This window comes from Hypanus sabinus, unplaced genomic scaffold (assembly GCF_030144855.1).
Source record: "Hypanus sabinus isolate sHypSab1 unplaced genomic scaffold, sHypSab1.hap1 H_1, whole genome shotgun sequence".
NCBI lineage: Eukaryota > Metazoa > Chordata > Chondrichthyes > Myliobatiformes > Dasyatidae > Hypanus > Hypanus sabinus.
In genome coordinates this window covers 1,938,417-1,965,206 of record NW_026779040.1, presented here as the reverse complement: position 1 = coordinate 1,965,206, position 26,790 = coordinate 1,938,417, and positions in this window count along the sequence as shown.

Genomic DNA, 26,790 nt, shown 5'->3' with positions numbered 1-26,790 from the left:
CGACTGTGTCCATCACGTCTTTCTCCAGCAGTGCCCGCAGGACTTTACGTGCTGACCACTGCCTGATGGCCCTGTGGTCACAGGCGTTGACCTGAAATAACTTCTCAACGAAGGACAGGTATGTCGGCAACTACCAGCTGGCAGGGGTGTTGCGCGGGAAAGGGGCCAGACCCATCCTTCGTAGCCAGGGCGACAGGTAGAAACTGGACACATAGTCGTACTTGGTGCCCACACACAACCTGATGCATCCATACACGAAGCTGGCCATCAGGGTGAGAGCGACATTGGGGACGTTTTTGCTCCCGTTGTCAAGGGACTTGTGCATGGTGGACTTGGGTCCCCAGACAAATCTGAATACGGCTCGGGTGATTTCCGAGCTGAAGGAGCGGGGGACTGACCAGCCCTGTGAGCACCTCACACCTGATGACCAGGTTCTTGACCGTTATCGAAAGGGAGCGCCCTCCCCACAGTCTCAGTTTCTGTTTCACCTTGGCAGTCCGCTCCTGCCAGTTCCTGTTGCACGCCTCGGCCCCTCCGAACCAGATCCCCAACACCTTCACGTGATCAGACTTGATGGTGGAGGGGACTCTGGATCGGTCGGGCCAGTTGCCGAAGAGCATGGCTTCGCTCTTGGTCCGGTTGACCCTGGTCCTCGACGCCTGCTCGAACTGTTCGCAGATGCTGATCAGTCTGCGAACTGACCTCGGATCAAAGCAGAAGACGGTGACGTCGTCCATGTACAGGGAGGTTTTGACTTGGGTCCCTCCACTGCCTGCAGGCGTCACCCCTCATCCCTCCTGATGGCCTCGGCAAAGGGTTCTATGCAGCACACGAACAAGACAGGGGAGAGAAGGCAGCCTTGCCTGACTCCAGACCTGATGGGGAAGCTGTCTGTTTCCCACCCGTTGACCTGGACTGCGGTACAGATGTCCGTGCAGAGCAGTTTAATCCAATTCCGGATTCCCTCCCCAAATCCCATTTTGGAGAGTACATCTACCATGTACGTGTGCGATATCCTGTCGAAGGCTTTCTCCTGGTCCAAGCTGACCAGGCAGGCGTCCACCCGCCTGTCCTGCACACAGGCGATTGTGTCGCTCAGCTGCGTGAGGCTGTCTGAGATCTTCCTGCCCGGCACGGCACAGGTTTGGTCCGGGTGGATCACCTGCTCCAGTGGAGACTTGACCGTGTTGGCGATAGCCTTGGACAGGACCTTGTAGTCAACATTCAGGAGTGAGATGGGCCTCCAATTTCTAATGTCTTCCCTCTCCCCCTTCTGCTTGTAGATGAGCGTGATGATGCCTTTCCTCATGGATTCTGACATGCTACCTGCCAGGAGCGTAGCGTTGTACACTTCCAGCAGGTCGGTGACTACCGTTTCCACAGAGCCGAATACAACTCGACCGGTAAGCCGTCGCTTCCTGGAGTCTTAACCGACTCAAAGGAACGGATGGAGCCAGTCAGCTCGTCCCGGGTCAGTGGCTGCTCCAGACTCTCCCGCTTGCCGTCGTCTGAGACCTACATGATAGACGACAGGTGGTTGCGGGAGGCTGTGGAGTCTGCGGACTTTTCTGCGTACAGACCGGCATAGAAGAACCTGCAGATCCTCAGAATGTCTGTCTGCGAGGACGCGACTGAGCTGTCCTCTTCCTTAAGGTAGTGGATCACAGAGATCCCCCTGTGCACCTTTTGGAAGAAGAATCGTGAGCATGCCTCGTCCTGCTCCACGGTTTGGGCCCTTGATCGGAAGGTGACCTCGGCGACAAAGTGCTGGGTTTGCCGGCCCTTCACCTCCCGCAGTTCCTCTCTGAAATCCACCCCCATCGACTGCAGAAAGAGGCGTTGCTGCAACTCTGTCTGGAGTTCACGCCGTTCCCTCTGCCCCTGCCTTGCGTTCTGGATTCCCTTGCGAATGAAGAACCTCTTGATGTTCTCCTTGGTGGCTTGCCCACCAGTGAACCGCGGAACCAAAGAAGAGCGGATGCGGCACAGGCGGACGAATTGTGAGAAAGGTTGGCGTATTTACATGTAACGGGGTGGGAGGAGTCTGGGAAGTTTGTTACAGACTTCAGTAGATAAGCCTGCTTTATTGATAGAGATAGAGAGATGGAGAAAGGGGAGGGAGCTGTCGGAAGTGGACCAGTTAAATTTGACGACAGAGTAGAAATTTGAGGAAAAGTGGCTGATGTCAACGAGTTCAGCTTGGGTACAGGAAGCAGCACCAATGGAGGCGTCAATAGAGCTTAGGATAATGGCCGGTCGTTCGCCATAGACTGTTCCACGTAACTGACAAATAGAGAGGCATAACTGGAATCCATGTGAGTGCCATGGCTACACTTTTAGTTTGTAGGAAGAGAGAAAAGAAGAAAAAAAAGATAAATCATTTAGAGTTAAGACAATTTCTGCTAGACTGTGGAGAGTGGTAGTGGAGGGGAACTGGTAGGGTCTGGTGTTTAGAAAGAAACTTACAAACTTACTTTCGGTCCTTCCTGCTACCGTCTGGACGTGTGTATATATATCATAGTCTCTATTCAGATATCGGAATGCAGAGGGCAGAGGGTAAGAAGCTGTTTCTGATCTGCTGAATATCTGCCTAACGGTTTCTGCACGGCCTACCTGATGGCAGCAATTAGGAAAGGACACGCCCTGTGAAGTCATGATATTTGCCGGCTCTTTGACGCATCGCTCCTTGAAGATGCCCTGGACACGTCGGTTACTAGCAGTCATGATGGAGCTATATCAGCTTACAACCCTCTGCAGCTTACTTCGATTCCGTGCAGTATCCACCCCCACCACCCCTTCACACCCACCACACCCCATCCCCGCGCTCCATGCCAAACGATGATTCAGCAAGTTAGAATTCTCTGCAGGGAATATCTGTCGATATTTACGAGACATTTGGGAGGCATGATAATGTGTACGATTGGCTAAGTATATCCCTTCTCAATGTCACCGTGTTTCTTAACTGGCAGTGAACATCGGGGATGTTTGAACTTTAAGTGACAAGCACCGTTACTTAACAAATGCAATGACCTTGCAACTCATTGTGCATGTTCTCTCCTGTCTAAAATTGCACTGCTCATTTATATGGGGGCATTCTTCTCTTTATCTTATTCCACATTACTTCTGGCCTTATCCTGCACAAAACTTCCTTAGTTGTCAAGCAAATTCATTGAGCATGAGTGTGCTGTCTTTACGACAGTTATTTAGTTTATAATATTTTCGCTTAGTAATTCATTCAATAGTATTTTCTAGTTAGAATTAGAAATGCTTAAAGTATATTCATAGCATGTAAAATATATCGGCATGCGATGACGTCACATCCGGTTTCGCCGCGTCTTGTGGGAAAATACCGGTTTGAAATTAGCGCGAGGGTGGGGGCTTTCCACGAGGCTCACCTGAGCAGAAGTTGTTTTGCAGGCATGAGAAATCACAGTGAGAGCAACGCTGTAAGTTAATAGATAATCGATATATTGAACTAAGATGTTAATGCCGATCCTGTTAGAAGTAACGACGGTAGATAATATTTATGCTTTCGTTAGTTAAAGAGTCGCGGATAGTTTGCATGGAAGTGTATTTAAAGTAGTCAATGGAGCAGGTAAACTCTCCCTGTATACTGCACCTTAGTGTAATGTAGTTATAGTCACCTTTGCAAGTATTTACACTTGAAATGTGATATTAAGGAAGGAACAAATACTGTATCAATCTTGTATTGTTTTATCAACAGTTTTCAACATATGTTAATGTGAAGAGTGAACAGTAAATGGTTAATCTTACTGCGATCTGGTTCTCATTGGCTGTGGTTTATCTCGACGCTGAATTCGACGTTATCAGTTACACGCGAAGGAGAACGTTACAATGAGGTAAAACTAATTAATTTTCACAAAGAGCCTTTCTCCCAGGGTCGTCTCCCCTCTCCTACCAGCAACTTGCATTTATTTAACACCTTATAGCTTCCCGAATAAACAATCTTCTTTTGGTTTTACCTAGAATACATTCCCTCCCGAATGGATTCTTCCCTCTCCTTTTCCAGTCTTAATGAGGGGTCTCGGCTCGAAGCCTCAACAGTTGTTTTTGTCTTCTCCACATATGCTGCCCAACCTGCTGAGTTACATCATCATTTTGTGTGTGTTGCTCCAGTTTTGCAGCATTTTCAGGACGTCTTGTATTTACAAATTTGAGGAATTTTATTTCGGTCTGAAATCTGGATATTCTGCTCCTGTTTTCAAATACAACACCTTTGTAGTTGCATGAGATACGTGTGGACAAGATTTATTTTCCCCCTTCAATCGGAGGTGTTCATTTTCAGGGCTCTTTTCCGCACAAACATTTTGCCACAAACTAGACGGTCTGTAGGTCCTGCTTCTGTTCCGATTTATGATTTCTTGAAAACTGCCTAGTTAATGTTTAACAATTAGGAATTGCACTGTTTACGATATGTCAACAATGTTCTGCGCTTTGAGTCTAAAGCATTAGTTTTAATCTCTGGAGCGGTCGGGGGAAGGTAAGGTGCAGATTGTAATGTATTATGTGAGTATTCGCAGGTCAGAGTGCGTATGACGACAGAACGCGGGGGTTTTGTAAAATGGAAGTCTGGTGAATAAATGTGTCTGTTTAATACTGCGGTGTCCCAGTCACATAAACGCTACACAGATAACCGACTTAGTTTCCTACAGTCGAAATACATACATTTTTTTCAAATATTAACTTGCAAAAATACAGTACAATTTCAGAGTTGGAAGTTAAATGTGAAAACAATTACTTCATCCTGATGATTTTCTTTGTTCCAGCACTGAACGTGCTGTGCCGTTGCAGCCTGGCAGTTTTTATAAAGTCAATCTTGGTCAATTGCAGACTGTTGGAAAATTTACCATGATGGCTCTTTAGCAACAGTACAATAAACATATTCCAGTCACTGTGCCTCATTCCTGCGTTAATGTTTAAAGACAGAGATAACATTATGTACGCTATTATGATAAAATTCCAAACCTTGTGACTGAACTGAAAGTTTAAGTCACTATCAAGATAATCCATCTCTTCATGATTGATAGACTATTGAAAAACTTGATGAACGATGTTATTTTACCCGTCTATTCAACAATTAACAGTTAAGAGTTTTGTGGTCAGGAGCTGAAAAGTATGCTGGTTCTTTGCTCAGTTATTGTTAAACCACAAGACATTGCCAACGGCATTGGTGGGGAGACGTGTGCTGAGTTGATAGATATAGTCAGAACTGTGAGAGCTCTTGAGAGCTCATTAATGCAAGCAATAGTTTTTCGCTGATGTTTGGTGAGGTTAAAACTAGAACTCATGGGGTAAAGGTGAATGTGAGATACTCAGAGGAAACTGAGGGTAACGTCTTCACCCAGTCGAGGTACGAGTTTGGTACGACCCACAGAAGCGGTAAATGTGGTTTCCATTTCATGATTCATTTTATCAAGACTGCAGTGAATCTCTGTAATGCTCTGCCACAGCGAGCGGTGTCGGCTAGGTCCGTGGAAGTTAATAGTTTTAATAATAACTTTAGGCGGAAGTTAACAGTTCTTTTTTTTTCAGATCGGTCAGGCAATCAAAGGATATGGAGAGAAGGAAGATGTATGAGGTTAAGTGGGATCTGGGACACGACATGGTGGAATGACGGAGCAAACTCTGTTGGCTGAATGGCCTCATTCTGCCACTATGTCATACGGTCTTATGGTCTTCAAAAGTGCAGAATAGGCTTTAACAACTCTTAACAGATCGTCCAATAAAAATTGATTACTTAAGTAGTGACAACATGTTCTCCAGTCTCATCCTCACCATGACAGGAGCTAAGGTAATAAATCGTTCCAAGAGTATTTTCATTAAAAAACCCTGTACTCAACATTTTGCTTTTCAGTCCACTTACACACGCTGAATACAATTGCAGTATTGGGAATGCCTCTCATCTACGGTTCCACTACTCAGAGCATAGCTTTGGCCCAGAAAATGCAAATGAAATCAAGAATGGGTGCAGTGTCTTTTGACACCTTTGGTCCTACAGCGGAGCTCTGTCAGTTACTGATGAAGGCCAGATAAGATCGCCAGGCACAGGGACAGACATAGGCCATTTGGCCCACTGAGGCTGCTCGGCCATTTCATTATGGCTGATCCATTATTCCCCTCGGACCCAATATCCTGCCTTTTCCCATATCCCTTCATGCCCTGAGCAGTCAAAGATTTATTACGCTGTTTCTTAAATGTACACACAGATTTGGCCTCCACAGCTAACACTGGCAACGAATTCGAGACATTCGCCACTCTGGCTCAAGAAACATCTTCCGCATCTCCATTTAAAACGTCGCTTCTCTATTCTGAAGCTTTGTTCTCTTGTCTTAGACTCCGCTACCAACGGAAATACCCCTGGCACTTCCACTGTAGCAGGGATATTCACGATGTGATAGGTTCCAGAGAGGTCACTACTCATTGTTCTGAATTCCAGTACAAACGGCGACAAAGCTAACAGACACTCTTAATATATTCAAACTTGGAATAATTATCGTGAATCTTCTTTAAACCCTCTCCAGTTTCAGCACATTCTTTCTAAGATAAGTGTCGGAGCCTGCTCACTAAGCTGCAAGTGTAGCCTCACCAGTGTTTTAAGAAGTCTTGATATTAAGTCACTGTTTCGATATTAGCGTCCTTTTGAAATTAATGCTAACATCGCATTTGTCGCCCTCCCTAGAGCTCATCCTGCATAGTAACTATACACTGTTGCATTCACAAGACCCTTTGGGCCTCAGTTTATTTCATCTTTGCATTTTCACACCATTTCGAAATAATAGTCAACTCCCACATTTCTTCCACCAAAGTGCATTACCATACACGTCCCAACACTATATTTTATCTGGCACGTTTTTGTCTGTTCTCATAATCTGTCCAGGTCCCTCTTTAGACTCTCTACTTCGTGAAAACTATTTTCCTCTTCACTTCGTATCTTCTGGAAACTTTGCAATATAGCCTTCAAATTCCATCATCCAAATTATGAACACAGAACATGAAAGAATCGGTCGCAACACAGACACCAATGGAACACCAGTATTCTCCGTCAGCCGAAGAGAAAAGTTTATCTTTATTCCCACCCTTTGCCTCCGGCCAAAGGCCCACTGCTTTATCCAAGTTAGACTCTGCCCAGTATTACCATGGCTCGTAATTTGCCAAAGGCATGCTGAAAATCCAAATACACGACATGTATTGTGAGAGAAAAGCTGTTCTGATATAATACAATTATTAAAGTGGGGTAGAGAGAATTACAGAGGCATGTCAGAGGAAGCAGACCAAAAATAATTATTATCTTTTCTCCACTGTCAAACTAATACATCTGACCTTAGCTTCCCCACTGTGAAAATGCAGGGCGAATTCTGTCGTACGATGATCATGGCTTCCTTAAGTTTCATTTAAGCTCCCTGGTCATGTCAGTTTAATTGCAATAAAAGAAACAATCCAGAATTGCTGACATTCGAATGATTTTGCATCTAATGGCTTTGAATCTTCATAGTAACATCCGATTCTACCGCATCGCTGTCACCTAGATCCAGATATCAACCATTTTCTGTCAAAATATTGTAATCCTCATATTTTCTTTCAATGGCCTTCCTGTCATCTTAAACCTATGTCCACTTATTTTAATACGGAATATACATAATTATATCTGCATGAACCTTTTACAACATAACTGATACACAGTGGCATGTAAAGTTTGGGCACCCCCGGTCAAAATTTCTATTACTGTGAATAGTTAAGTTAGTAGAAAATGATCTGGTATCAAAAAGTCATAAAGTTAAAGATGAATCATTCTTTTCTACATTTTAAGCAAGATCTGTGTATTACTTTTGTTCTGTAGAATTTTAGAGTGAAAAAAAAGGAAAGGAGCACCATGAAAGTTTGGGCACCCAAGAGATTTGAGCTCTCAGGTAACTTCTATCAAGTTCACAGACAATCAGTTTATTAAAGATCTGGCCTGCCCACAGTCAGTGTTAGGAAAGGCCAGGTGATGCAAACTTCAAAGCTTTATAAATACCCTGACTCCTCAATCCATATCTCAACTATGAGCAGCCAAGGGCTAAGCAGATGCCTCGTACTTCGAAAATTAAAATAAATGATGCCCACCAAGCTGGAGAAAGTCTTAAGAAGATAACAAAGAATTTTCCGGTAGAGATTCCTCAGTTTGGAATGTAATTAAGACGGCAATTAACAGGAATGGTGGAGGTCAAGTTGAGGTCTGGAAGACAAAAAAAACTTTCCAAGAGAACTGATTGCAAGGATTGCTAGAAAGGCAAATCAAGACCCCCGTTTGACTGCAAAATACCTTCAGGAAGATTTAGCAGACTCTGGAGTGGTGGTGAACTGTTCTACTGTGCAGCAAAACCTGCACAAATGTGACATTCATGGAAGCGTCATCAGAAGAAAACCTTTCCTGCGTCCTCACCACAAAAGTCAGCGTCAGAGGTTTGCAAAGAAATATCTAAGCAAACCTGATGCAGATTGGAAACAAGTCCTGTGGACTGATGAAGTTAAAATAGAACGTTGTGGACACAATGAGCAACGATATGTTTGGAGAAAAAAGGGTGCAGAATTTCATGAAACGAACTCCTCTCCAACTGTTAAGCACGGGGGTGGATCAATCATGCTTTGGGCTTGTGTTGCAGCCAGTGGCACGGGGAACATTTCACTGGCAGAGGGACTAATGAATTCAATTCAAACCCTGCAAATTCGGGAAGTAAACAGCACCCCATCTGTAAAACAAAATCTGAAGATGAAAAAAGGATAGCTTCTAAAACAGAATAATATTCCTAAGCACACCTCAAAAACCACAATGGAACACCTCCAGAGGCGCAAGCTAAAAGTTTTGCCTTGGCCCTCACAGTCCCCTGACCTAAATATCATAGAAAATCTGTGGATAGACCTCAAAAGAGCAGTGAATTCAAGACGGCCCAAGAATCTTTCAGAACTCGAAGCCTTTTGCAAGGAGGAATGCGCGAACCCCCCCCCCCCCCAGACATGAATTGAAAGACTCTTAGGTGCCTCCAGAAAGCTTTCACAAGCTGAGATACTTGCCAAAGGGAGCGTTACTAAGTACTGACCATGCAGGTGCCCAAACAATTGCTTGTGCCCTTTTCCCTTTTTTGTTAATTTGAAACTGTAAAAGATGGAAATGAAAAATAAGTAATCTTGCTTAAAATATTAAAGAAAAAAGTCATATTTAACCTTATGCCTTATGGAAATCAGGTCATCTTTTACTCTCTTAGCTATTCACAGTAACAGAAATTTTGACCAGTGTTGCTCAAAGTTTTGTGTGCTTATCACTAACTCTTATATCTGTTAAAGCTGCTTCATTTCATCTTCGGCCCACAATGTCAACTCTTTATACATTTCCATAGATGCTGCCTGGCCTGCCGCTTTCCTCCGGTATTTTCTGTTATGGTATGAATTTACCCCAATATATTGATCTATAATAAGAAACTACTTAATAACTTACTCCAGTCAAACATCACAATGACAATTTTATTTTCCAAAACACCAAGAACTCATGAACATCCAATGTCAATGCACCAAAATGTCTTTTCAAAAAGATGCAAATAAGTTAGTATCATAGTTAGTTTCGATTTTGAGCACACCCTGTGTAAAGATCAGAATATATCTCAGTTATAAATCCAGATTTTATTCCTTTGAACAAGTCAGTGTTATCAATGCTGAGTTCGCCCTGTGCAAAGAGTACTTCATATCACAATCGTAAAACGAAACTTTAACCTAATGAGTCAAGCTGCTGCAGTTCTGTTCCCAAGGTCAGGTGCAGTTTAAACACTGGTAACCATGCCACTATTAAATAATATTATAGCAGCAATGACTACATTTATTTTTCGGCCTTCGTGTCCTAGGTTTCATTTAATTGTTGACATTTGAACAATGTTTTCTTTTTTATCCCCGAGCAGAGCAGCCAAGGACAGCGAGGGCAAGGAGAACATAAAGGGCACAGTCAGCAAACTGGGTGGAGACTCCAACCTTTGGAATAATGAATATCTTTGAGATCTGTTATTGCTTTTTGTAGTAGTTAGCTGGACACATTCAGCAAGCAGCTGTATTTAGACTGTCACGGTATATTCCATAAAGCAAACAAGAGCAGTTTTTCACTTACGGGAAACATTGAAACTTTACCAAGTCAACAATCCGACAGGTAAGAGAAAAATCGCTTTTAACTTCAGTTAAGTGCTCGTTTATCTGAAGCACTGAATATCATCGTGGCAATGAACTAAAGTGAAAACCTTCCTGCTTATTTCCTTCCTTCTAGTCTATGTATTCGTTCTTTGATTCAGCATATAATTTACCGAAACAAGTTTGAAATATTCACCGAGGAGGTAAGTGCTTAATCCATTGTACCTTCAGACTGTTGGACCATATGTCCTCATGGTATATTGATAGGGAGACAAGTAGCTTTCTAAATATTAGAGATTTGTCTAACAAAAGATATTTACTGTGGAAAGGCGGAGGCTGAGTGAACGCTTGAGAGAAGTTTACAAGGTCATGAGAGGCAGTGTTACTTGATATAACTTTAGAAAGTCATGAGAGGCATAGATGGAAAATGCATCCTGTATCAATTGTACAGGGTCAAAATGTTTAATACCAGAGGACATGGTTGAAGATAGCACACTGTAACTTCAAAGAGGAAGGGGAGGGCCAGTGCTTCTTTCACACTGATGCTGGGTATCTGGCAGACACTGTCATGCATGGAGAGGCAATTAAGGGGTTCTACATCGGCAGATGATTAGGCATATAATGGAGAGTTCTCATCCTCGACTTCCACATCACTTTCTCTGCAGTCGATACACTTTATCCTATATTCTCTTATTGCTTTACCTTGTACCACCTCACTGGACCGGGCCAAAATTTAACTTATACGAATGGTGTGCCAGATTCGCTTTGCACTCGACTTCAATGCATGTGGCGCTAACCAATCAGTACATGTCCATGTACTTGTATATTGTGTAAGCAGATGTGAATAGTTTAATATTTCATTAATTTTAACCCTTGAGATAGTCCTTTATTGCATAAATCATCGTTGATCTGCTTAAAAGCTAAAATTACCAACACCACTCGGAATTTCTAAATGTTTCACTCACCACACCTTGTTAGACTGAATCTGCCTATCAGTGCTTTATTACTGTATAACGATTCGGAATCCATTGACAATGCCTTAAGTAATGCCCCAAGATGCTCAAACTGCTCTGTGGCCTTTCTATTCACAGGCAATCCCATTTCCCCCCTTTCCTGCACAAGAGGAATCGCATTTCCATAGCCCATTCCACCTCTAGCTTCAATCACATCCCTGGTATTGAAATACAGGGCAAATCAACTTGTTAATAATCTAAACTATTTATGTATCCTGTTACCTGGAACCTTTCTCACCATCAATCATTCCCAAAGATCAATATCTGGCAATTCAAAATATCTTCAAAAATTTCCCATTTATTGGTGATCAAAAAAAAATTATGGCATTTTAGTTCAGGTTGTTGACTGCTTTGTAACCATACAGGATATATCTCCTGTCCTCGGATTCTATGCAACGAATGATAAATCCCTGAATACTTTGTGCACTGTTAATAGTTGTTAGTCGACCGCATGCTCTCACTGATTTAGTATTACAATATTCTACTCATCTACCGCTTTGTTGAAGAGGATATTACTGGGCTCTATTCAGTCGAGTGCGGAAGACAAGGGAACACAAACCATTCCTCTTAGATGGATCAGAAGTGGAGCGAGTAAGCAATTTGAAGTTCTTGAGAGTAAATATCTAGGAGGACGCAACTTGGATGCAACATATGAATGCAATTATAAAGAAGGCAACACATCTGCTATACTTTATTCAGAGTTATAGTGGATTTGGTTTGTTAAATAAAGCTCTCGGACGACACTACAAATGAACCACCGAGAACATTCTGAATGGCTGCGTCACCTTCTGGTATGGGGGAGAAGGGTTACAGCTGAAGATAAAAGTAAGTTGCAGAAACTTGCAAAATTAGTCAGCTCAATGATGGGTGCTACCTTCCGTATTATCCAAGATTTCTTCAAGGAATGATGCCTCAGAAAGGTGCCACCCATCACTAAGCACTCCCACCACACAGGACATGCCCTGTTCTCATTGTTATCGTCGGCAAACCTGAAGGCGCACAATCGGCGATTCAGAAGCAGACCCCCACCCTCCCCCAACCTTCACCACCAGGTGATTTCTAATTGGGCATTGAACACAAGGACACAACGTTACTATTTTAAGATTTTCTTTCTTTTGCACTAATTATTTTCAGAAACATAGAAACATAGAACATCTATAGCACTATACAGTCCCTTCGGCCCACAAAGTTTTGCGGAACATGTGCCTACCTCAGAGATTACTAGGGCTACCCCTAGCCCTCTATTTAACGAAGCTTTATGTACCTATCCAAAAGTCTCTTCAAAAAGCCCTATCTTATCCACTGCCACCACCTTTGCCGGCAGCCCATTCCATGCACACACCACACTCTGCATTAAAAAAAAATACCCCTGACATCTCCTCTGTAAATACTGCCAAACACCTTAAACCTGTGCCCCCCTGTCGCAGCCATTTAAACCTGGGGAACCACGATCAATGCCTCTCATCAACATTTTCACCTGTGTCAGGTCACCTCTCATCCTCCATCTCTCCAAGGAGAAAAGATCCAGTTCACTCAACCTATCCTCATGCTCCCCAATCCAGGCAACATCCTTGTAAATCTCCTCTGCACACTTTCTATGGTTTTTACATCCTCCCTGCAGTGAGTCGACCAGAACTGAACAGAGTACTCTAAGTGGGGTCTGACCAGGGTCCTATAGAGTTGCATCATTACCTCTCTGCTCCTAAATGCAATTCCGCGTTTGATGAAGGGCAATACACCATATGCCTTCTCAACCACAGAGTCAACCTGCACAGCGGCTTTGAGCGTCCTATGGACTCGGACCCCAAGATCTCTCTGATCCTCCCTACTGCCAAGAGTCTTAACATTAATACTATATTCTGCCATCATAAATGGCCTGCCAAAATGAACTACTTCACACTTATTTGGGTTAAACCCCATCTGCCACTTCTCAGCCCAGTTTGCATCACGTCAGTGTCCCGATGTAACCTCTGTCAGCCCTGCACACTATCCACAACTCTCCCAACCTTTATACCCTCAGCAAACCAACTAAACCATTGTTCCACTTCCTCATCCAGATCATTTATAAAATTCATGAAGAAAAACGGTCCCAGAACAGAACCCTGAGGCACACCGCTGGTCAACGATCTCCATGCAGAATATGACCCATCTACAAACACTCTTTGCCTTACGTGGTTGAGCCAGTCTGGATCGACAAAGCAATATCCCATTGGATCCTATACCTCCTTACTTTCTCAATAAGCCTTGCATGGGGAACCTTATCAAATGCCTTGCTGAAATCCATATACACTACACCATCTACTCTGCCTTCATCAATATGTTTAGTCACATCCTTAAAAAAAAATTATCAGACTAGTAAGGTACGACCTGCCCTTGACAAAGCCATGCTGACTATTCCTAATCATATTATTTGAGAAGATCCTGAGAGAATCATATCTTCAACAGGCAGTGTAGAAGTGTCACAAACCTGACGGTCATGATAATCTCAACCTCGCTAGTTGGCGTTTGCACCTTTTCTCATATTGGCAAATTGTGCTTTTGCATTTGCCAGTTCTTCCGGCACATCGCCATCAGTTTCTACATGTGCTGTTCTTTTCATCTCGCTATCATCTAATCCAGTTTCATATCAGAATTACCTTCCCTCCGAGATTAACATACTCAGATCTGTGGTATGAAATGTCAGCACGATAAGCATTAAGGCAGCACAGCATAGTGATATAGAGATTAGCACAACAGTTTCCAGTACAGGCGATACGGGTTCAAATCCTGCCGCTTACTGTATGGTGTAAGTACCTTCTCCTTGTGACCGCGTGTGTGTTTTCTCTAATCACTGTGAAAGCAAACACAGAATTTAATTGCAGCATGGTGCACTGCTTATGGAGTAGCCAATTATTTTTAATGCAACCAGGTTCATCCGCACACTTCCCTCTTCTCAAATCACACAACAATATCTGCTGTATCTGATCTGCGGTCACCAGAGATGTTTCAGTTGTAGCTGCTTTACTGTATGTCTCTCAAGAGGACTTCCAAATTTGATAGTTTGTTTCATGTGTGCTGCACAGCCGGTTGTCTCTGAAGGGCGGGCATTACCGTTCTGAGCAGCACCGTTTCAGGCTTAACACTAAAGAATCAATAAAAAAGATGCATTTGTTTTGGGTCATGCTGGCAACCCATATGATGCTCTGCGTGCCTGGACAAGACAGAAATCCTTCCACCTCACATTTAGGTATCATTTTAATTTTCATCAGATATGAATTGAAATAATAAATACAGGGCATACTAAAGACTGGTGCGAGATTAAGAAGTCCCATGGTAGTTTTCATGATCAGCAGCCGAAAGTCCATTAGACCCACCCAAAAGCTTTCAGAAAGCAAAATCTTCGTTGTTCATTATAATTGAAACAAGAGGATAATCCGTCGCGTGACAGTACAGTGGTTGAGTGAGGCGGTTGAGCGTTGTCTCAAACAGGCATGTAGGAGGAGAAACAGAAGCTGCAGCAATTGTCATGTAACTTCCTTTCATTTGTTATTGCACAGTTAGAGCAGTGGGAATGCCAAGCATTATAGTAGAATGCTCCTCTGGCAGGATGTCATCAGACAGGGACTCCTTCAGTGTCCCTGATGACTACAACTGCAAGAGAGACATCTGGATGTTAGGGTATTTTGTCTGGAGGAGTGGAACTTTGGATCATTTGGGATGGCTGTAGGATCGACTTTCAGGCGATAGGGGGAGGTTACAGCTAAGATGCTTGGTACCAACTTGACTGTTTGCCCGTTCATTTGCAACAAGATTGCATATTGTGATTTTTGAACAGTCACAGTATATTTTCATTACATCTCCTACTGCACAATTACAGACGATAAAAATACACAATGTCAGGATACTAGCCAATGTACATACTGTATCTTTGTTTCTCACACAAAGAATCTCCCGATCCCCTTTGATTTATCTAGTCAGATTCGCATTTCTGAAAGCTGTCTCTAAAATCTGCTGTCTCTCTTTATTATTCAGTTCTGTCACGACAGTAATGCTCAAAGTGATGAACCTTGGTTAAACTCAGTTTACAGTAAGAACAACATTTTAAAGCTAAGGATATCACTGGGCTTGATTCACTACTCTGTTTGCGGCCTTAATAATTACAATAACACGTTAATGTAATCACTGTGATAGCAAACACAACATTTCCTTCGAGTCCCTTGTATTCATGTGCTTGCCTTCACAAACCGGTGTAGAAGGACATTGAGTTCTCATTTCAGTTGCCACATTCCCAATATATTCTGCACAGTCTATCCACTAAAGTGAATGACCAGACATATTTTAACCCGAATGGCCTAACTCTACCAATGGACATTGCATTACATTTGACCTGACTTTGCTCACTCTGTCAACACGTTGAAAACTATTTGGAGCTTCACTGCGTCTCCTTACACTCAGCATAGGTACGTTCATGAACTTTGATTTCTAATGGTTAATTTCCCCATCCACTTTATAAGTGTGGAACAAGGATAGTTAAGTTGGTGTTTGATAGCAAGGTTACTTCCGCTACAGAGGTGATTCCTCCTGGGCGTGATCCCAGGACCCGTTTTAGCTCTTTTGAAATCAATTCCACCTGAGGGTGCTTGGTCATGTCCTAGACTTGATAAGATTTAATGATCCAGATACAGTATCAGAATGAGAATCAGGTTAAATATCAGTACAATGAAATAGATGATAAATAAATATAGAGGAATGCAGAATTACAGCAAATATATACATAATAGAAACTTGGAAAACCTACAGCACAATATAGGCCCTTTGGCCCACAAAGTTGTGCTGAACATGTCCCTACCTTAGAAATTACTAGGCTTACCCATAACCCTCTATTTTTCTAAGCTCCATCTACCTATACAAAAGTTTCTGAAAACATAGAACATAGAAGTGGAGGGAGAAGGGATTAGAGAGGGGTGGGGAGTACATAGAACATAGAATAATACAGCACATTACAGGCCCTTCAGCCCACAATTTTGTATCGACCCTCAAACCCTGCTTCCCATATAATCCCCACCTTAAATTCCTCCATTTACCTGTCTAGTAGTCTCTTAAACTTCAGTCGCGTATCTGATTCCACCACTGACTCAGGCAGAGCATTCCACGAACCAACCACTCCCTGAGTGAAAAACATTCCTCTAATATCCCCCTTGAACTTCCCTCCCCATACCTTAAAACCATGTCCTCTTGTATTTTGCAGTGGTGCATTGGGGAAGAAGCGCTGGCTATCCACTCTATCTATTCCTCTTAATATCTTGAACACCTCTATCATGTCTCTTCTCATCCTCCTTCTCTCAAAAAAGTAAAGCCCTAGCTCCCTTAATCTCTGATCATAATCCATACTCTTTAAACCAGGCAGCATCCTGGTAAATCTCCTCTGTACCTTGTCTAATGCTTCCACATCCTTCCAAAAGTGAGGCGACCGGAACTGGACACAGTACTCTAAGTGTGGCCTAACTAGAGTTTTATTGAGCTGCATCATTACATCGTGTCTCTTAAACTCTATCCCGCGACTTATGAAAGCTAACAACGCATAAGCTTTCCTAACTATCCTATCTACCTGTGAGGCAACGTTCAGAGATCTGTGGACATGTACCCCCAGATCCCTCTGCTCCTCCACACTACCAAGTATCCTGCCATTTACTTTGTACTCTACCTTGGAGATTGTCCTTCCAAAGTGTACCACCTCACACTTCTCTGGATTGAACTCCATCTGCCACCTCTCAGCCCACTGCTGCATCCTATCAATGTCTCTCTGCAATCTTCGACAATCCTCTACACGATCTACAACATCACCAACCTTTGTGTCATCGGGAAACTTGCCAACCGACTCTCATACCCACACATCCATGTCATTATTAAAACCAAAAAAAAAAAAATAGAAGTCTCAGGACATATCCTTGTGAGACACTGCTTTTCAGAACCCTCCGATCTGAATGTCTGAATGTTCTCCTTCCACCATGACCCTCTGCCTTCTGCAGGCAATCCAATTCTCAATCCACCTGGCCAAACTACCCTTCATCCAATGCCTTCTGACTTTCTGAATAAGCCTACCGTGTGGAACCTTGTCAAATGTGTAACTAAAATCCACGTAGATCACATCCACTACACTACACTCATCTTTACCCCTGGTCACCTCCTCAAAGAACTCTACCAGGCTTGTTAGCCACGGCCTGCCCTTCACAAAGCCATGTGGAATGTCCCTGATCAGACCATGATTCTCTAAATGCCCATAGAATCTATCTCTAAGAATCTTTTCCAACAGCTTTCCCATCACAGACGTAAGGCTCACTGGTCTATAATTACCCTGACAATCCTTACTCCCTTTCATGAACAAGGGGACAACATTCGCCTTCCTCCAATCCTCCGGTACCATTCCCGTGGACAACGAGGACATAAAGATCCTAGCCAGAGGCTCAGCCATCTCTTCCCTTGCCTCATGGAGCAGCCTGGGGAATATTTCATCAGGCCCCAGGGACCTATATGTCCTAATGTATTTTAACAAATCCAACACATCCTCTTCCTTAATATCAACATGCTCCAGAACATCAACCTCACTCATATTGTCCTCACCGTCATCAAGTTCCCTCTCGTATTCATTGAGGACCTCTCTCAGCTCCACAGCCTCCAGGCACATCTTTCCACTTTTATCTCCAACTTTTATCTACCTTCACTCCTGTCATCCTTTTGTTCTTCACATATTTGAATACTGCCTTGGGATTTTCCTTTACCCTACACGCCAAGGCCTTCTCAGCTTTCTTGCTATTCTCAGCCCCTTCTTAAGCTCCTTTCTTGCACCCCTATCTTTCTCAATAATCCCACATGATCCTTGCTTCCTAAACCTCATGTATGCAGCCTTCTTCCACCTGACAAGATTTTCCACCTCATTTGTCACACATGGTTCCTTCACCTTACCATTCTATATCTTCCACACCGGGACAAGTTTAACCCTAACATCCTGCAAGTGATCCTTGAGCATCGACCACATTTCCACCATAGTACATTTCCCTGCAAAAACATCAATCCCAATTCACACCCGCAAATTCTAGCCTTATAGCCTCGTACTTTGTGCTTCCCGAATTAAAAAAAATCCTGTCCTCTCTGATTCTATCCCTTTCTAAAGGCCAGGGAGCGGTGATAACTGCCCCCAGATGCTCACCCTCTGAGAGATCTGTGACCTGACCCGGTTTGTTACCTAATTCTAGATCTCGTCTGGCATTCAACCTAGTTGGCCTGTCAACATACTATGACAGGAATCCATCCTGGACACACTTAACTCACTCTTCCCTATCCAAACCCAGGGAACTAATCAAGTGCCAATTAATATTAAGGAAATTAAAGACACCCATGATAACAACCCCGTTATTTTTGCACCTTTGCAAAATCTGCCTCCCAATCTGCTCCTTGATATCTCTGCTGCTACCAGGGGGCCTATACAATACCCCCAGTAGAGTAACTGCTCTCTTCCTGTTCCTGACGTCCACCCATACTGACTCAAAAGAGGATCCTGCTACATTACGCACCCTTTCTGTTGCTCTGCTCATATCCCTTACCAGTAATGCCACCCCCTCCCCTTCCCTCTTTATTCCTTTTAAAGCACTGAAATCCGGTAATCCGGAATTCATTCCTGTCCTGGTGCCATCCAAGTCTCTGCAATGGCCACTACATCATAACTCCACGTATTTATCCAAGCTCTCAGTTCATCACCGTTGTTCCTGATGCTTCTTGCAATGAAGTACACACACTTTAGCTCTTCTACCTTACTACCTTTAGACCATTTATTCTGCTTCTCTTTCCTCAAAGCCTCTCTATATGTTAGATCTAGCTTTGTTCCATGCAATTCTTTTACTGCTCTATCGTGCCAGGTCCCATCCCCCTTGCAAATTAGTTTAAACCCTCCCGAAACATGCTAGCAAACCTACCTACAAGGACATTGCTCCCCTTCGAGTTCAGGTGCAACCCATCCATTCTATAAAGGTTCCACCTGAACCCAGAAGAGATCCAAATGATCTAAAAATCTAAAACCCTGCCCCCTGCACCAACTCCTCAGCCACGCGTTCAACTGCCATCTTCTCCAATTCTTACCATCACTATCACGTATTACTGGCAGCAATCCTGAGAACGCCACCCTTGAGGTCCTGTTCTTCAGCCTTCTGCCTAGTTCCCGAAACTCACACTTCAGGACCTCATCCCTCTTCTTGCCTATGCTGTTGGTACCAACAGGTATCATGACTTCTGGTTGCTTTCCCTCTTGTACCAGGATGTCATGCACCCGGTCAGAGACATCCCAGACCCTGGCACTCGGGAGGCATCAAACCATGCGGGTTTCCTTCTCACGTCCACAGAATCTCCTGTCTGCTCCACTGACTATAGAGTCTCCAATGACAACAGCTCTCCTCTTCTCCTTCCCATCCTTCTGCACCACAGGGTCAGACTCTGTGCTAGAGGCCCTGCCACCTTGGCTCACACCTGGTCGGTCGTCCTCGCCAACTGTATCCAGGATGGCAAACTTATTATTCAGAGGAATGGCTGCAGGTGTGCTCTGCACAACCTGTCTACTCACCTTCGCTTCCCCCCTTTGGCTGTCACCCAACGACCTGCTTACGGCAGCCTAGGTGTGACGACCTCCCTGTAGCTCTCATCTACAACTGCCACATTTTCGCTTATGCGTCGAAGCTCATCCAGCTGCTAATCCAGATTCCTCACATGGTCTTCCAGATTGCCCAGCCTCATGCACTTCTGGCAGATGTGACTCTGCTGGAGAGGCGAGCTCCCCCAAGATTGCCACATCTCACAGGACAGGCCCATCACCGACTCAGAAGCATTGTAAAGACGAACTGGGAACAAACTCGTCCTCTGTCTCTTCTCGTCGAAGCCTCTCGAGTCAAAGCCTCAAAGCTCCAGTCCTTCACTGGCCCACTCACACACTGGCCGCTTTCTACAAAAGAGCCTATCGTATCCGCCTCCACCACCATTTCTGGCACTCTCTATTCTCTGCTTAAAGGACTTAACCCCTTTGTTTTCAACACAACATTATGGGCCGAAGGGCCTGTATTGTGCTGTAGTTTTTCGATGTTTCTACACCTCTACTAGGTCAGCTCTTATCCTCCGCCGCTCCAAGAGGAAAAGGCCGAGTTCGCTCAAAGTATTTTAGAAATGCATGATCGACATTCCATGCAATATCCTTGTAAATCTCCCCTGCACCCTTTCTATGGCTTTCACAACCTCCCTGTAGTAAGACAACCAGATCAGAACACAGTACTCCATGTGGGGTCTGACCAGGGTCCTATATAGCTGCAACATTATCTCTCGGCTCCTAAATTCAATTCCACGATTGATGAAGCGCAATAGACCGTATGCTTACTGAACCACAGAGTCAACCTGCGCATCTGCTTTGAGTGTCGTATGGACTCCGACCCTAGGATCCCTCTGCTCCTCCACACAACCAAGAGTCTTACCATTCATCCTATATTCTTCTATTGTATTGTACCTCCCAAAATGAACTACTTCACACTTATCTGGGTTGAACTCCATCTGCCACTTTTCCTCCCAGTTCTGCATCCTATTGATGTCCCGCTGTAACCTCAGACAGCTCTCCAAACTATTCACAACATCTACAACCTTCGTATCCTCAGCAAACTTACTATCCATCCCTCCACTTCCTCATCCAGGTCAGCCAAACGTGAGATGATGCACTTTGCCCGATCGAATATAAAGCGACAGTCTCAGGACAATGGGTTGATCGTCAACAGTCTTGATTCATGCAGAGCTCTCGCGGTTCAAGTCCTGAAAGTGAAGTAACGGTTTATAAATAAGGCAAAGACAGATAGATAGACGGATACTTCATTGTCTCAAAAATAATTACAGTGTTACAATGGTGTTATAGGAGAGCAAATATTACCAATCAGCAGAGGGTGGAAAACATTTACCAGAATTGCCAGAAAATTCCGTTTGGTGCTTCGTTGTACCACAGCTTCCAGTGTGTCCAGTTTGACTCCTTTTACAGAGACTGCCTTTCTAATCGTTTCATCCAGCTTGTTGACATCACCGGTGTTGATATCATTGCCCCAGTAAACCACCGTATAGAGGATTGCACTGGAAAGAGCAGGCTGGCAGAATATATGAAGGCGAGGCCTCCGTACTCGAAAGATAGCACTCTCCTCAGGAAGCAGAGGCCTCTCTGGCCCTTCTTGTACACAGCCTCTGTGTTGGTGCTCCATTCAAGTCTGTCATACAGCTGGACTCCCAGGTACTTGTAGGTCCTCACCACGACCTTACTATCATTCACATCGTTTGTAAAAGCGAGCAGTGTAGGCTTAGTCTTCCTAAAGTTCATCACCATCTCCTCTGTCTTACTGATGCTGAGCTGCATATTAATTTATACAACGTGACAAAATCCTCAATGTGAGCTGCATGTTGCAGTTGTATAAAATGTCTCCAGTTAGGGAGAAAACTAAGTTTCAGTTGAGGCATTATAGAAAAGAATGTCGAAGTTTTGGAGAGGATGTGAAACAGTTTATAGGGTTTATGAACATTGGAGAGCTGATCCAAGAAGGAGATGCTGAAAAACATCTTATGTTTTCTCAAGGGCAGAACAGACTGAAGGGGCCATGATTAAAGGCTTCAAGATGATGAGAGGTAAATACAGAGTTAATAGAGAGAATCATTTTCCCAGGTTTGAAATATCCAATACCATCGACAGATATTTACACTATGACAAGTAATCTGAAAGGAGAGTTGCACCAGTATTTTAAGCAGAGTGGTCGATATCTTGAGTGCGATGCCCGTAGTGGGGATGGAGGCAATATGATAGACAGTACCATAGAACCATAGAACATTACAGCACAGAAGCAGACCTTTTGGCCCTTCTTGACTGTGCTGACCCATTTTTCTACCAAGTCCCACTGACCTGCACCTGGCCCATATCCCTCCATACCCATCTCATCCATGTTCCTGTCCAAGTTGTTATTAAATGTTACAAGTAAGCCCGCAATTACCACTTCATCTGGTATCTCATTCCACACTCCCACCACGCTCTGTGTGAAGAAGCTCCCACTAATTTTCCCTTCAAACTTTTTACCTTTCATCCTTAACCAATGTCTTCTGTTTGTTTTTTTCTTCCCTAGCCTCAGTGGAAGAAGCCTGCTTGCATTTACACTATCTATACCTGTCATAATTTTATATAGCTGTACAAAGTCTCCCCTCATTCTTCTACGCTCCAGGGAATAAAGTCCTAACCTGTTCAACCTTTCTCTGTAACTCAGTTTCTCAAGTCCCGGCAACATCCTTGTCAAACTTCTTTGCACTCTTTCAAACTTATTAAAATCCTTCCTGTAATTAGGTGACCAAAACTGCACACAATACTCCAAATTTGGCTCACCAATGTCTTATACAATCTCACCACAACATTCCAACTCTTATACTCAATACTTTGTAGGTGCCTCTTTGATAGTTGTATGACTTCGCAGATAACTTTGGTGTACGATATGGAATCTAATGTAAACAAAGCATTTAAAATTGTTTTATTGGTTCTGCAAATCTTCGTTGGTTAAAGTACTACTAAAGTACTACTGTGTTGTACTAGAAACATAGGAAACATACATCACAATACAGGCCCTTCGACCCACAATGCTTTGCCGAACATGTCCCTACCTTAGATCTACCGAGGCTTTACCTATCGCTCTCTATTTTTCTGAACTCCATTTAGCCATCCAGAAGTCTCTTAAAAGACCCTTTCATTTCCGCCTGCACTACCGCCCCCGGCAGCCCATTCCACGCACTCACCACTTTCTGTGTAAAAAAAAATAAACAAATAAATAAATTAATTAACCCGATGTCTCCTCTGTACCTACTTCCAAGTGCCAAAAAACTATGCCCTCTCGTGCTAGCCATTTCAGCCCCCGGGGGGCGGGGGGACAGCCTCTGACTGTCCACATGATCAACGCCTCTCATTATCTTGTACATTTTGTCAGGTCACCTCTCATCCTCCGTCGCTCCAGGGAGGAAATGCCGACTTCACTCAACCTGTTCTCATAAGACATGCTCCCCAATGCAGGCAACATCCTCGCAAATCTCCTCTGCACACTTTCTATGATTTCCAAGTCTTTTCTGAAGTGAGGTTACCGGAATTGAGCACAGTACTCCAAGTGGGTCTGTCCAGGGTCCTATATAGCTGCAACATTACCTCTCGGCAGTTAAACTCAATCCCATGATTGATGAAGGACAACGCACCATATACCTCTGAATCACAGAGTCAACCTACGAAGTGTTTTGAGTGTCCTATGGATCTGACTCCAAGACCCCTCTGATCCTCAACTCTGCCAAGTATCTCACTATTAATTCTATATTCTGCCATCATAAATGAAAACAAACCACTTCACACTTATCTGGATTGAACTCCATCTGCCACTTCTCAGCCCAGTTTTGCATCCTATCAATGTCCCTTTGTAACATCTTACAGCCCTCCATGTTACCCACAATACCCCCAACCATTGTGCCATTAGCAAATTTACTATCCCATCCTTCCACCTCCTTATCCAGGACATTTATAAAAGTCACAAAGAGTGGAGATCCCAGAACAATTCCCTGAGGCACAGCACTGGTCACCGGCCTCCATGCAGAAAAATGACTCGCCCTCAACCATTCTTTCCCTTCTGTGCACAAGCCAGTTCTGGATGCACAAAGCAATGTCTCCTTGAAACCTATGCCTCCTTACTTTATCAATAAGACTTGCATGGGGTAACTTATCAAATGCATTGTTAAAATCCATATACGCTACATCTACTGCTCTACCTTCATCAATGTGCTTAGTCACATTCTCAAACAAATCCGTCAGGCTCGTAAGGCACGAGCAGCCCTTGACAAAGCAATGCTGAGATTTTCTAACCATCTTATGCTGCTCCAAATGTTCATAAAACATGCTTCTTTGGATCTTCGGCACCAGCTTACCAACCACTGAAATAAGACTCAATTGTCTATAAATCCCAGCTCCCTTTATTGAAGAAAGGAACAAAATCCGCAACCGTCAAATACTCCGAAACCTCTCCCATCTTAATTGATGATGCAAATATCATCGTCAGATGCTCAGAAATCTCTTCCCTCGCTTCCCACAGCAGACTGGGGTACATCCCTTTCGGTCCCGGTGACTTATCCTACTTGATACTTTCCAAAAGCTCCAGCACATCGCCTTTCTTAAACTTCTGTGTATCGGTAACTCCCTGAATGTAGCACAGGTCATTCGTATTCAAACATTTATTGATTCTGAGGGGGTTTCAGACTTCATTCTGTCCCTGATCAATCTGAGGTTTATTAAGGGGTTCAGAAGAGCTTATCTGTACCCAAACCTCAGGAATGCGGGAATAGTATCATTTAGTGACGATGAACATATTGAAAGTGCTCTGCAATATCCCGACGGTTCATATTTTGTGTTTGGTCTTGTTGACAGATATACCAAAAATGAGAAAGTTCAAGCGCTTCACCGTCTACGGTCTCATTGTTCTGATGGGAATACTTGGATTTATGTATATAGTTCCAGGTATGTACGGCATGTCATATGAAGAGAGTTTGATCGCTCTGGGTCTGTATTTACTGGAGTTCAAAAGAATCAGGTGTGACATAATTGAAACCTTTCGGTCCGTGCCAGGCCCTGATAGTGTTGATGTGGAGTGAGCGCTTCCTACGGCAGGAAATTTTTAAGACAAAGGGATACAGCCTCAGAATAGAGTGGTGTCCCTTCAGAATGGAAAAGATGAGGATTTTTTTTCGCCAGAGCGTGGTGGATCTGGGATTTCATTAACGAAGGCAGCTGTGGAGGTCAAGTCTTTATGTATATTTAAGGCAGCGGATGAAAGATTCTTGATTGGTCCCGGCATGAAGAGATACAGCAGAAAGTCAGGAGATTTCCTCTGAGAGTAAAGAAATGGATCAGCCATGACGAAATGGCAGAGTCGACGATGGGCAAAATGGCATAATTCTACTCCTACATATGTAAGGGTCCATTAATCGTCAATTGCACCACATCCTGAGCAGTTATTATTTCTTAAGCATCTCCACTGACCACATAGAGATTAAGTAAAGTTCTGTTTTGCATAATATTCAGCTTGCATTTGTTTTCTTCAGGATCCACTGGGAAAATCATTTTCCAGAACCTTGCTCAGCAGCCTGTCATAGATCGAGTAAGAAAGGCCGAAAGTGGCTGAACTTCCCCTTAGTTCCCCTTAGTTCCCCTTATATTAGAGGATCATTACGTTCAATCAGTGGTCACTTTATCTTTAGGAAGTACCTACTTCCCTAAAGAAAGTTGCCAATGATTGTATGCCCATAGTCTTCAGCTGCTGTATCCCATGCACTTCAAGGTTTCATGGTGCACGCATTCCGAGATGCTTCTCTAAACTCCACTGTTGCATGCTAGTGGTGCACTGCTAGCCAGAACACAGCACTCGTCCAGCACACCTTTAAGAAAAAAGCCGAAATAAACAATCTAATTAATTGGGTGCCTCCCTGCGTGTTTTGAATATCTCAGAAACTGCTTATCTCCTGAGATCTTTACGTATAACAGACTCTGGAGTTTACAAAGAAAGGTGCCAAAAACAAAAAAACAAAAAGAAAATTGGCAAGTAGATTAACAAGATGTTTCGCTCACAGAACAGCCATGCTGTTGCTTCAAATCATTGTTCAATGAGGAAAGCATTAATCTGGAAGGTGTAGAACGAAAAATATGATGAGGAGAAGTAGGAAGGAAGGATAAAGAGAACTAAAGTTACAGAAAATGAAAGTTAGAGAGGGGAGCGAATGAAAAGAATCATGAAAGAATGAATTACACATTAAAGAAATAAATATACATGACAATAAACAAATAGGTATACAGGACTTCTGACAAAATTAACATAGTTTTTATATGAACTAACTGAGGAGACTAAAACACAAAGTCATGAATATTTAATACCCATTGATGCTGGTTCAAGTCATTGCTCACTGAGGGAATGGAAAGAATGAAGTGTAAGATTTGATGAGGAAGAAGAAAACGTAGAGATAAAAAGAAGGAAAATGAAAGACAGTTAGAATGCAAGAAAGAAATAAAGAAATAAAGAAAAAAAGAAGAGAAAGAAATATGCGTGCATATATATAGATTTACCCGATGAAATGGACAGCCTACAAATGAATTTTAAAGATGACAAGGAACATGATGAAACTTAACTGGACACAAGTGTGCCAAACTCTTTAGTTGTGGTTTCATAAGGTAAATTCACACAGACACTGGAAATACATAAAGTCCATTCGGTCCAGGTGATCCATTAAGTCTGACAATCCCCTGTAAACTAGATATTAAAAAGTAATTGTCCAAATATCATTATATTTTACTATCAATGTATTTGACAAAGTGCCTTTTCAATATTATTAATATTCTGTCTCTATGACTCCCTCCAGTAGAATCCCACTGTACGAATCCCACTCATAGGTGCCATTGCTATCCTCCCGCCTTAAATATCACCTCCTTAATTGTTGATTCCCCAACCACGTGGGGAAAATGTGAGATCATTAAAATACCTAGGGCCTACATTATGTTATGCTCTTCTATACGCTG